Below are 13,421 nucleotides of genomic sequence, written 5' to 3' on the forward strand. Positions count from 1 at the left end.
ACAGAGAGAGAGACAGAGAGACAGGAGATGCACAGCGACAGTTTGCACACCCGATGCAGGTGAAGAAGAAAGTTATAGTGACATCCATACACTAATTCATACAGTAGAGGAGACATGAATGCATACAGTACAGTAGATTAAGGACATGCATTTCATACGGACGGAGAGACAGAAGGGGGGGGGCACTCTAAGGGGGCGTGGTTTCAACAGGAAAGGTGGTGTGAGCGACGGAGAGCGTCGGCGTGGTTTGGTTGGTTTGGTTACCATGTCCGCACTGCAGCTACCACTAAAACGTTCTGTTCTTTTTGTAGGTGAATAGAAGGATGTTATTCTGTATTCTGTATTTCTGTCTGGCTCACAGGAGCCAGTGAGACAGCGCAGAGGAGCTAATGACAGAGATGAGAAGGAGAAGGGGGGTCCCCAATTATATTATTATTATTATTGTTATTGTAACTGAATGGCTGTAAAATGGAAATGAAGAGTTTACATATAGTACACATAGTATTGATTATAATCTGGTTTCAGTATTCATTTATGGTTTGTCTCTATTATTAAGGTTATTGTAGCAGTACATTTATATTTGGGCGTCGGGAGGGGGTGGGGTGGGGTGGGGTGGGGGGCCCGAGACATGGCCAAAGCATTTCCGGGGGTCCCCGGCCAAAAAAGAGCAGACCAAGTATAACATTTATACTAACAAAAGCCTCAACATTTAATGTCGAGGCTTTTGTTTAGAAGTTTAACTGTCTTTAGTTTGTTTGAACACACGTTCAACGTCAACCCAAGACAAGTCAGTGCGTGTCAAAGAAGTCTATGAAGCTATCTCTGAAATCTATGAACATGTAGACATCTGTCTCTCTTTTATCTCTCTCTCTCTCTCTCTTAAAATGTTATCCCTGTGGGTGCTGGCGGCGTGTTTCCTCCTCCGCGTGCGTCATCAGTGCCCATACCCGAAGACGGGGTTGGCGAAAGGGCCTTTCTGTGTGGAGTTTGCATGTTCTCCCCGTGTCCCCTAGGGTAGGTACCCTCACATGTTCTCCCCGTGTCCCCTAGGGTAGGTACCCTCACATGTTCTCCCCGTGTCCCCTAGGGTAGGTACCCTCACATGTTCTCCCCGTGTCCCCTAGGGTAGGTACCCTCACATGTTCTCCCTGTGTCCCCTAGGGTAGGTGCCCTCACATGTTCTCCCCGTGTCCCCTAGGGTAGGTACCCTCACATGTTCTCCCCGTGTCCCCTAGGGTAGGTACCCTCACATGTTCTCCCCGTGTCCCCTAGGGTAGGTACCCTCACATGTTCTCCCCGTGTCCCCTAGGGTAGATACCCTCACATGTTCTCCCCGTGTCCCCTAGGGTAGGTACCCTCACATGTTCTCCCCGTGTCCCCTAGGGTAGGTACCCTCACATGTTCTCCCCGTGTCCCCTAGGGTAGATACCCTCACATGTTCTCCCCGTGTCCCCTAGGGTAGGTACCCTCACATGTTCTCCCCGTGTCCCCTAGGGTAGGTACCCTCACATGTTCTCCCCGTGTCCCCTAGGGTAGGTACCCTCACATGTTCTCCCCGTGTCCCCTAGTTTAGGTACCCTCACAAAAAACATGCAGTAATCCTGGTCTCTAAATTGCCTCCCCCTGGCCAGCCGGGGCGCCTGATGGAGGGGAAAGGAACTGGTCTCTATACTGCCTCCCCCTGGCCAGCCGGGACGCCTGATGGAGGGGAAAGGAACTGGTTGGAATAACGTGTTCCTTCCACGCGCTACGTCCAACCAGGGAAACTCCCCCCTGTCAGGTGTAAAGGAGCAACTTGGACACTCAGGCATGAAGGAAGCATGAGTTCAAGTCCGTTGCTCTCCCCTTGTCCCCCATATATGGGGACTAGGTTGGTCTCCCCTTGTCCCCCATATATGGGGACTAGGTTGGTCTCCCCTTGTCCCCCATATATGGGGACTAGGTTGGTCTCCCCTTGTCCCCCATATATGGGGACTAGGTTGGAGGAGGGTGTGTAGAGCCCAGGATCACATTAGATGATTGACACAGGGGTGAAACATGGGTTACAAAATCGTGGGATAAAAAATATATTAAAAAAAAAAAGTTATCCCACGAGTTTCTAACCCATTCTTTTCAAGCGGTACCAATTATCCTAAACTGTAATCCTGGGCGCTGCTCTCCCTCTGCCAACCTGGGGAAAGCCCCAAACTGAGCTCATGCTTCCTTCAATGCATGAGGAGTCAGCAGGCTAATTATTTTCACCTGACAGGGGGGGGGGGGGGGGGAGTTTCTCCGGTAGGATGTGTAGCGTGCGCACGGAACACAGTGACCGCACATGGTCTGTGGGGGATTATGTGGTGGAACTATATTTTAAACATTTTCTCTTATTTAAAACGTTCCACAGCAGTCTCGTATAATCCCTTCTGTTTAGCTAATCTCACTCTCACTGTAAGCCTCCTGGTAACTCAAATTCAGAGCGGAATTCAGAGGGAGTTCATTGTAATTCTGACCTGCCTTTTTTGCTTATATGGAGCGGTTGTATAATTATGTCCTGAAGTTGCAAATATTTGTCTCTCTCCTACGTGCGTGGCTGTGTCCCTGTGTCCCTGTGTCCCTGTGTCCCTGTGTCCCTGCAGGGTCTCTGTGTCTCTGTGTCTCTGTGTCCCTGGGTCCCTATGTCCCTGGGTCCCTATGTCCCTGGGTCCCTGTGTCCCTGTGTCCCTGTGTCCCTGTGTCCCTGTGTCCCTGTGTCCCTGGGTCCCTGTGTCCCTGTGTCCCTGCAGGGTCTCTGTGTCTCTGTGTCTCTGTGTCCCTGTGTCCCTGTGTCCCTGTGTCCCTGCAGGGTCTCTGTGTCTCTGTGTCTCTGTGTCTCTGTGTCCCTGGGTCCCTATGTCCCTGGGTCCCTATGTCCCTGGGTCCCTGTGTCCCTGTGTCCCTGTGTCCCTGTGTCCCTGTGTCCCTGGGTCCCTGTGTCCCTGTGTGTCCCCGCAGGGTCTCTGTGTCTCTGTGTCTCTGTGTCCCTGGGTCCCTGTGTCCCTGCAGGGTCCCTGTGTCCCTGGATCTCTGTGTCCCTGGGTCTCTGGGTCCGAGCATGGAAATAGCGTATTGTCACCACCAGTTGTCACTGTTGTGCAGCTTAAAGGGCCTTGCAAACATGAAGCGAGGAACGCAGTGCACGTAACGAGCACACGCGCAACGAATTCACGGCGCCGCGCTCACGTAAATACGCTTTGCGTTGTCGCACCGCGACTTCTTCTCCGAGCAAAGACGCAGGCCTCGTTGAAAACGAACTATAGGCGCGTTTAATCGCTTCCCGATGGACTGACACCACGGCGCGTATTCAGGGCTTCAAGCTGTGACTCCGCCCACCCCCCCGGGGGGGGAGTTGTGATTTGCTCTCGTTCACTGCGATGCAATTTGCGGCATTTCCAAAACAATATTGCGCAGAGTAGCGATTGATTATCAAACGTATTTTCAATGCCATACGTTGAAAGATCGGTTGCCCGCGTGGACAATTAAGGCACGCTATACCTCCGCAAGTTAGATATTATCGGCATAGATGTTTGTCCGTATGTGATTAAGGATTGGACCGAGTTGCATCGGCAGCCATAGAACATTCTTTACCCCGCGGCTAAAACCGGATGTGACGTTTGTGGGCGTTTCTGTCTAACGTGGTGTCAGTCTATTGCAAGGCCCTTTACACACACACACACACACAGACACAGAGACCAGGGAGGAGATCCAGTACAGTACAGTACAGTACAGTACAGTACAGTACAGTACAGTACAGTTTGTTGAGATTTGCTATTTTCGTCATTTTCGCTATTTGACGCACAATGTAGTCTATTATTATTATTTTAACTTTATATGTTGGGCATTGACTTCACGGTGGAGGTGTTTTCTAGTGTGGATGAGAATTAAGACAGTAAATGTGTTTTTTTAGTGAAAATGTTATACTGTATGCTAGCTACTGTACTACTATATAACCTGGCTAATGCTAATGATCTGCCAAGTGATGGTAACTACTCACTAAATACATGTACTGAAGCACTGTACTTAACCCATTCTGGGCGGGGACCCCTTTTGGTGTTTTAAGCATTACGTCATGCTTTAGCTTTTGAAAAGTAGATATATAATATAAAAATAATATACAAACTCGTAGCGCGCCACTCTGTGCCGCGCTCTGAGCTTGTAGATCTGCTATTTTTCAATAGCTAAAGTATAACATAATGCTTAGTTAAAACACCTAAACGGGTTCCTGTCCAGAAGGGGTTAAAAAAATATATAGCAGATCTACAAGCTCAAAATGTGTCACGATGCAAACGCATTGTGAGCTTGTAGATTGGCTCTTTTGAGTCATTATTGAGTTATAAATTATTATTATTATGTATTAGATAAGTTGAAATAATTGGACATTCTGCATATAGTGAGTATATGTTACTGTTGGTATACTTTAATATGTCAACTGATTAAAAGAATAAGGAGAGTTCCGTGAGTGCTGGTTTTCTCTTTGAGAAAATGTTCTTGTAAAGTTACTCACCCGACCGCGCGCACCCGGGAAAGAGTGTTTAACCCATTCTGACCTGAGATCAGATTCATACGAGGTTTCCGCCGGACACACACTGGTCTGATTAACCCATTCTGACCTGAGATCAGATTCTAAAAATGCCAGTCGTTCTTCGATTTTTTTCGAAAATAGCAGACCTACAAGCTCGTATCGCGCCACTCGGTGGCGCGATACGAGCTTGTAGATCTGCTATTTTTCAATAGCTAAAGCACGACATGATGCCAACACCAAAATGGGTGCCCGGTCAGAATGGGTTAAAAGCAACTGGAGTCGTGCGAGATGTTACCATGATTTAAAGATGGAGTGTAACGATTTTTTCCACCCTAAAACATCAGGTATTATTACAATATAAGGGGGAAGAACTTTTTCCAAAAAGTGTACAGTATTTGTTAAAATCATGCTTTTATGTGGACACGCCCACCAGTTCATTAAGTATGCCTGGTTTGCCTGGTGATGGGTGGTGATCCACCTGAACTGAAGCCACACCCACAGCTGTAGTTGTAAGATGAAGGGGGAGGGGTTAGGGGAGAGGATAGTGTGATGTCACTATATTACTGTTTATTTCATTGGCCCGTTTGACTGTCAAGGGTTCAGCCTCCAGGAAGAGACCCTAAATACAAAGTCAATAATACACCATTGCACATAAAAACGACTCCAGGGTGTCTAATGAAGTACTGTCACCTCATAGACACATACAGTAGACTCCAGGGTGTCTAATGAAGTACTGTCACCTCATAGACACATACAGTAGACTCCAGGGTGTCTAATGAAGTACTGTCACCACATAGACACATACAGTAGACTCCAGGGTGTCTAATGAAGTACTGTCACCTCATAGACACATACAGTAGACTCCAGGGTGTCTAATGAAGTACTGTCACCTCATAGACACATACAGTAGACTCCAGGGTGTCTAATGAAGTACTGTCACCTCATAGACACATACAGTAGACTCCAGGGTGTCTAATGAAGTACTGTCACCTCATAGACACATACAGTAGACTCCAGGGTGTCTAATGAAGTACTGTCACCTCACCTCATAGACACATACAGTAGACTCCAGGGTGTCTAATGAAGTACTGTCACCACATAGACACATACAGTAGACTCCAGGGTGTCTAATGAAGTACTGTCACCTCATAGACACATACAGTAGACTCCAGGGTGTCTAATGAAGTATTGTCACCTCATAGACACATACAGTAGACTCCAGGGTGTCTAATGAAGTACTGTCACCACATAAACACATACAGTAGACTCCAGGGTGTCTAATGAAGTACTGTCACCTCATAGACACATGAAAAACTGGAAAAATGCAAACATTGTGGCACTCCATCTTTAATATAAGCAGGCCTACATGTTTGACGCCAATAGAGGGCATGCACATGCATAAAGCCAATGGCAAATCGCGTGGCAAAGTGAGTTTAACGTCGTTTTAAGGTCTTTTAATGTGATCATATTGGACTTTCCTGTGTGGACGTCTATTATGGTCTGTCGAGGCCAGAATGTAGCTTTTTGGCACTCCGTATATAGGCGTTCCCGCATAACTTCCTGGTTTCATGATGATGTCACGCGCCGCCAGAGATGGGCAAAATACATTGAAAATGTATTTTGATACAAAATACAAATACTGGGTCAAAAAATGTATCTAAATACAAAATACAAAATACATCTTCCATCCCCATCGAAATACAAATTACAAAATACAAAAAAGTATTTCAAATACGTATTTCAAATACATGTATTTCAAATACTGCCCATCTCTGATGGGCAAAATATATTGAAAATGTATTTTGATACAACATACAAATACTGGGTCAAAAAATGTATTTAAATACAAAATACATCTAATTTCTTCCATCTCAGCGAAATACAAATGACAAAATACAAAAAAGTATTTCAAATACGTATTTCAAATACTGCCCATCTCTGCGCGCCGCGTACCCCCTATAGAGCGTCCCAGTCCCTCCCCCTTTCAGAACAACGAGTGGCCCAGGAAATGAATCCCAATGCATTTCTCCCATAGGCTTTTCTTAAAGTATTTATTTAAAGACGGTTACGCCGCGGACAAAGACAACTCGGATCGTGACAAATCATGACAATGAACATAATGTTTTGGGCCGATCAAATAATTTATAAGAAGAAAAACAAAACAAATAGTGTTGTCTCCTGCCTTTATTTTCTTCTGTCTAATTATTTGATCGGCCCCAAAACATTGTGTTCATTGTCATGATTTGTCACGATCCGAGTTGGCTTTGTCCGCGGCGTAACCGTCTTTAAATAAATACTTTAAGAAATGCCTATGAGGAAAATGAACGGCGATTTCATTTTCCGGGTCTCTCGAGGGGGCGGGACTGCGACGCTCTATAGTATACTTTTGTACTAAAGTACATTTTCAATGACCTCATTTTCAATGTAGCCGAAATACAAAACACAAAATCAACAATATACATTAGATCAGCAATATAAAAAAAGATATATATATAGTATATGAATTGGAGAATTGGAGAACAGAAAGTATTAAAAAATAAAAATAACTATAATAGTCATATGAGTGTTAATTAAATCGGTTACATTGTTGAACATTGTTGTCAATGGATGACCTGTGACCTCGTCAAGCGGCCCCCGTCTCCATCGGTGACCTGTGACCTCGTCATGTGACCTTGTCAAAGGGCCCGTCTCCATCGGTGACCTGTGACCTCGTCAAAGGGCCCGTCTCCATCGGTGACCTGTGACCTCGTCAAAGGGCCCGTCTCCATCGGTGACCTGTGACCTCGTCAAACGGCCCCCGTCTCCATCGGTGACCTGTGACCTCGTCAAGTGGCCCGTCTCCATCGGTGACCTGTGACCTTGTCAAACGGCCCGTCTCCATCGGTGACCTGTGACCTCGTCAAGCGACCCGTCTCCATCGGTGACCTGTGACCTCGTCAAGCGACCCGTCTCCATCGGTGACCTGTGACCTCGTCAAACGGCCCCCGTCTCCATCGGTGACCTGTGACCTCGTCAAGTGGCCCGTCTCCATCGGTGACCTGTGACCTCGTCAAGCGACCCGTCTCCATCGGTGACCTGTGACCTCGTCAAGCGACCCGTCTCCATCGGTGACCTGTGACCTCGTCAAGCGACCCGTCTCCATCGGTGACCTGTGACCTCGTCAAGCGACCCGTCTCCATCGATGACCTGTGACCTCGTCAAGCGACCCGTCTCCATCGATGACCTGTGACCTCGTCAAACGGCCCCGTCTCCATCGATGACCTGTGACCTCGTCAAGCGACCCATCTCCATCGATGACCTGTGACCTCGTCAAACGGCCCCGTCTCCATCGATGACCTTTGACCTCGTCAAGCGGCCCGTCTCCATCGGTGACCTTTGACCTCGTCAAATGGCCCGTCTCCATCGATGACCTTTGACCTCGTCAAGCGGCCCCCGTCTCCATCGGTGACCTGTGACCTCGTCAAGCGGCCCCCGTCTCCATCGGTGACCTTTGACCTCGTCAAATGGCCCGTCTCCATCGATGACCTTTGACCTCGTCAAGCGGCCCCCGTCTCCATCGGTGACCTGTGACCTCGTCAAGCGGCCCCCGTCTCCATCGGTGACCTGTGACCTCGTCAAGTGGCCCGTCTCCATCGATGACGTCATCGTCACATTCCAGCATTTCCAGAAGACAATAATAAAACGGCCGAGCTAGAGCTAGACAGAAATTAATCTTTTTTTAATTTCTTTTTAATCCTGTTTAATCCCCTAATCCCTATAGTCTAATGGAAGCATGATCCAAAATATCTCCCACCCCACCCCCCCCCCCCCCCCAAAAAAAAACAAACAAAACAAGGTTAATCCTTTGCCCTCCTGTCCCCTTTCCCCATGAACCCACCAATGAAATGCTTAGGTGCAGAAACTACCGTCCAATGAAAAGACAGGGATTGTTCCATGCAGGGGGGAACTATAAATAAATTGAGTCTCATTCGTTGCGGGAACTCATTCTGAACGTCGTTGGACATCGACTTGACTTCAGTCGTTCCGGGATTCATTCATTCGCTCCGGCGTTCGTCAGAACCTCGCCTGGTCAGAACATCGTCAGAGCATCGTTCTGCGTCAGAACATCGTCAGAACATCGCCTGGTCAGAACATCGCTCCGCGTCAGAACATCGTCAGAACCTCGTCAGAACATTGTCAGAACATCGCTCCGCTTCAGAACCTCGTCAGAACCTTGTCAGAACATTGTCAGAACATCGCTCTGCGTCAGAACATCGTCAGAACCTCGTCAGAACATTGTCAGAACATTGTCAGAACATCGCTCTGCGTCAGAACATCGTCAGAACCTCGTCAGAACATTGTCAGAACATCGCTCCGCATCAGAACATCGTCAGAACCTGGTCAGAACATCGTCAGAACCTGGTCAGAACATCGTCAGAACCTCGTCAGAACCTCGTCAGAACATCGTCAGAACATCGCTCCGCGTCAGAACATCGTCAGAACCTCGTCAGAACCTCGTCAGAACATCGTCAGAACATCGCTCCGCGTCGTCGCCGTGACTTCCAGAATGCCGGGTCGCCATGGCGGAGCGCTGCTCCTCCTCCTGCTGTGTGTGATGTGTGCGTGCGGCGTTCAGGGAGACAGCCGATTGGACGAGGACGAGGGGCAGGGCGAGGTCGAACCAGGTAACCGTACCGTACACACATACCAGCCTGTGTAAAGTAACTTTGAGTCCATTTACTCAAGTACTTTACTTAACCCATTTAGGACTGAGACCAGACCAGATTCCACTAAAATGTCGTCTCAATCCTGACGGATTTCTGAAAAACCTCATGTTTCTATGTGTCAGTGGTTCTCACAGGGTTAAACCCTATGTTTCTATGTCAGTGGTTCTCACAGGGTTAAACCCTATGTTTCTATGTCAGTGGTTCTCACAGGGTTAAAACCCTATGTCTCTATGTCAGTGGTTCTCACAGGGTTAAAACCCTATGTTTCTATGTCAGTGGTTCTCACAGGGTTAAAACCTCATGTTTCTATGTCAGTGGTTCTCACAGGGTTTAAACCCTATGTTTCTATGTCAGTGGTTCTCACAGGGTTAAAACATCATGTTTCTATGTCAGTGGTTCTCACAGGGTTAAAACCCTATGTTTCTATGTCAGTGGTTCTCACAGGGTTAAAACATCATGTTTCTATGTCAGTGGTTCTCACAGGGTTAAAACCTCATGTCTCTATGTCAGTGGTTCTCACAGGGTTAAAACCTCATGTCTCTATGTCAGTGGTTCTCACAGGGTTAAAACATCATGTTTCTATGTCAGTGGTTCTCACAGGGTTAAAACCTCATGTCTCTATGTCAGTGGTTCTCACAGGGTTAAAACATCATGTTTCTATGTCAGTGGTTATCACAGGGTTAAAACCTCATGTCTCTATGTCAGTGGTTCTCACAGGGTTTAAACCTCATGTTTCTATGTCAGTGGTTCTCACAGGGTTAAAACATCATGTTTCTATGTCAGTGGTTCTCACAGGGTTAAAACCTCATGTTTCTATGTCAGTGGTTCTCACAGGGTTAAACCTCATGTCTCTATGTCAGTGGTTCTCACAGGGTTAAAACCTCATGTCTCTATTTCAGTGGTTCTCACAGGGTTAAAACCTCATGTCTCTATTTCAGTGGTTCTCACAGGGTTAAAACCTCATGTCTCTATGTCAGTGGTTCTCACAGGGTTAAAACCTCATGTCTCTATTTCAGTGGTTCTCAAACTGATTCATGTCAGTGTTGTTTTCGTCGACTAAAACTAGAACTAAAAATGTTCGTCGACTACCTTTTTTCACTGAGGAAAACTAATGGAAACTAAATGAAAACTAAGCTACGGTGACTAAAACTATAAGAATAAATATAATGACAATTTCGTCAACAAATAAAAACTAGACTAAAATGTTAAGGAAGGGACTAGTGGACAACAGATCCAGTATAAGTAATTTTACACTTTGGTTGCATGCTGAAAATAGCCGATCTACAAGCTCACAAGTGAGCTTGTAGATCAGCTATTTTCAGCAAGTGTAAAAACACTCATTATGACGGCATCAAGGCCCGCCAAAATACATTTTAGTCGACTAAATCAACTTCTACATCCTGACAGTTTTCCATTCTGACCTGAGATCAGATTCTAAAAAATGTCTTCTCTACATCCTGACAGTTTACCATTCTGACCTGAGATCACATTCTAAAAATGTCTTCTACATCCTGACAGTTTTCCATTCTGACCTGAGATCAGATTCTAAACCTGAAAAGGTGGCTAAAAACAACTCAAATTTGTAATCACGAGTAACTAACTATCAGCACTACTTAGTATTTATCACCGGTGTCATTTCTCACTTCACTTGCCGTTGTTCTGTCCCCTGTACCGTGTCTTTCTTTTATCTGTATTGTATTGTGTTTTTGTATGGACGTAGTGTTGGGTGCTTGCACATTATGCACACATGGCATCAACGCATGGTGTTGTGTGTCTTTCTTTTATCTGTATTGTATTGTGTTTTTGTATGGACGTAGTGTTGGGTGCCTGCACATTATGCACACATGGCATCAACGCATGGTGTTGTGAGCAGGCACACTACACTTTGTCCTTCTTTTTTTTATCATTCTTTCATTTTTTTTAAGAGCCTGCCTTGCAGGGACTACAGATGAAATTTAGCTTCGGCTAAATCCGGCCCATTTACATTGATGTGAAAACTGACATGTTGATTAATGAGCTTTGTCCCTGTCAAATAAATAAATAAATAAATAAATAGATAAGTACATAGGAAAATGACAAATAAAGTGATTCTGATTCGGAACACCCATTACGGGCTGTAGATGAACATATTATTTAATCCCCTCAAAGGTAATCATAACCTTAACCCATTCTGACCTGAGATCAGATTCATAACGAGGTTTCCGCCGGACGCACACTGGTCTGATTATAACCCATTCTGACCTGAGATCAGATTCTAAAAATGTCAGTCGCTCTTCGATTTTTCAAAAATAGCAGACCTACAAGCTCGTATCGCGCCACTCGGTGGCGCGATATGAGCTTGTAGATCTGCTATTTTTCAATAGCTAAAGCATAACATGATGCCGACACCAAAATGGGTGCCCGGTCAGAATGGGTTAACATCTGACCTCCAGAGACTACATTTAGCCTCAGAGACTAGAAGCTTTTAGCATAAATTACAGTAAACCTAAAAGTATTTTTCAGCAACACATAAGCTTTAGTGTTACTTTTAGTAGCACATTCTTATTTAACCCATTTTGACCTGAGATCAGATTCTAAAAATGTCTTCTATACATCCCGACAGTTTTCTGAAAAAGCTATGTTTCTATGTCAGTCGTTCTTCGATTAAAAAAAAATAGCAGACCTACAAGCTCGTAGATCTGCTATTTTGCAATAGTTAAAGCATAACATAATGCTAACACCAAAAGGGGTTACCGCCCAAAATGGGTTAAACTCAGTCTTTGAACACACCATTGAACTTCAGGCCTATACCGAGGCTACTTAAAATGTTTAGCTTTAGTCTAGTTTTTGCCAACTAAAAATGAACACAGGCCTAAGAGGAAAGAAACATAATAACTCTTCTTCAACAAAGATGGCGAAGGCAAACATTCTTTGTTCTGTACTTATAACTGTATGGTACAAAACACTGAAGTCCTTCAACCAGAAAACCTAACCTCACATGGATGCAAGTGTCTTAACCGGCCACGCATGTGTCTTAACCGGCCACGCATGTGTCTCAACCGCCCACGCATGTGTCTTAACCGGCCACGCATGTGTCTTAACCGGCCAACACATGTGTCTTAACCAGCCACACATGTGTCTTAACCGGCCACGCATGTGTCTCAACCGGCCACACACGTGTCTTAACCAGCCACGCATGTGTCATAACCCATTCTGAACGGGAACCCCTTTTGGTGTTAGCATCATGTTATGCTTTAGCTATTGAAAAACAGCAGATCTACAAGCTCATAGCGCGCCACGAGCTTGTAGGTCTGCTATTTTTGAAAAATCGAAGAACGACTGACATAGAAACATAGCTTTTTCAGGATGTAGAAGACATTTTTAGAATCTGATCTCAGGTCAGAATGGAAAACGGTCAGGATGTATAGAAGACATTTATAGAATCTGATCTCAGGTCAGAATGGAAAACAGTCAGGATGTAAGAAGACATTTTTAGAAACTGATCTCAGGTCAGAATGGGTTAATAATGAAACTGTCCGGATGTAATAGACATTTTTTTTAATCTGATCTCAGGTCAGAATGGGTTAATAATGAAACTGTCAGGATGTAATAGACATTTTTTTTAATCTGATCTCAGGTCAGAATGGGTTAATAATGAAACTGGCAGGATGTAATAGACATTTTTTTTAATCTGATCTCAGGTCAGAATGGGTTAATAATGAAACTGTCCGGATGTAATAGACATTTTTTTTAATCTGATCTCAGGTCAGAATGGGTTAATAATGAAACTGTCAGGATGTAATAGACATTTTTTAGAATCTGATCTCAGGTCAGAATGGGTTAATAATGAAATTGTCAGGATGTAATAAGACATTTTTTTTAATCTGATCTCAGGTCAGAATGGGTTAATAATGAAACTGTCAGGATGTAATAGACATTTTTTAGAATCTGATCTCAGGTCAGAATGGGTTAATAATGAAACTGTCAGGATGTAATAAGACATTTTTTTGAATCTGATCTCAGGTCAGAATGGGTTAATAATGAAACTGTCAGGATGTAATAAGACATTTTTTTTTAATCTGATCTCAGGTCAGAATGGGTTAATAATGAAAACTGTCAGGATGTAATAAGACATTTTTTAGAATCTGATCTCAGGTCAGAATGGGTTAATAATGAAACTGTCAGGATGTAATAGACAT

Source organism: Protomyctophum parallelum, assembly GCF_964188405.1.
Source record: "Protomyctophum parallelum genome assembly, chromosome: 1".
Taxonomy (NCBI): Eukaryota; Metazoa; Chordata; class Actinopteri; order Myctophiformes; family Myctophidae; genus Protomyctophum; species Protomyctophum parallelum.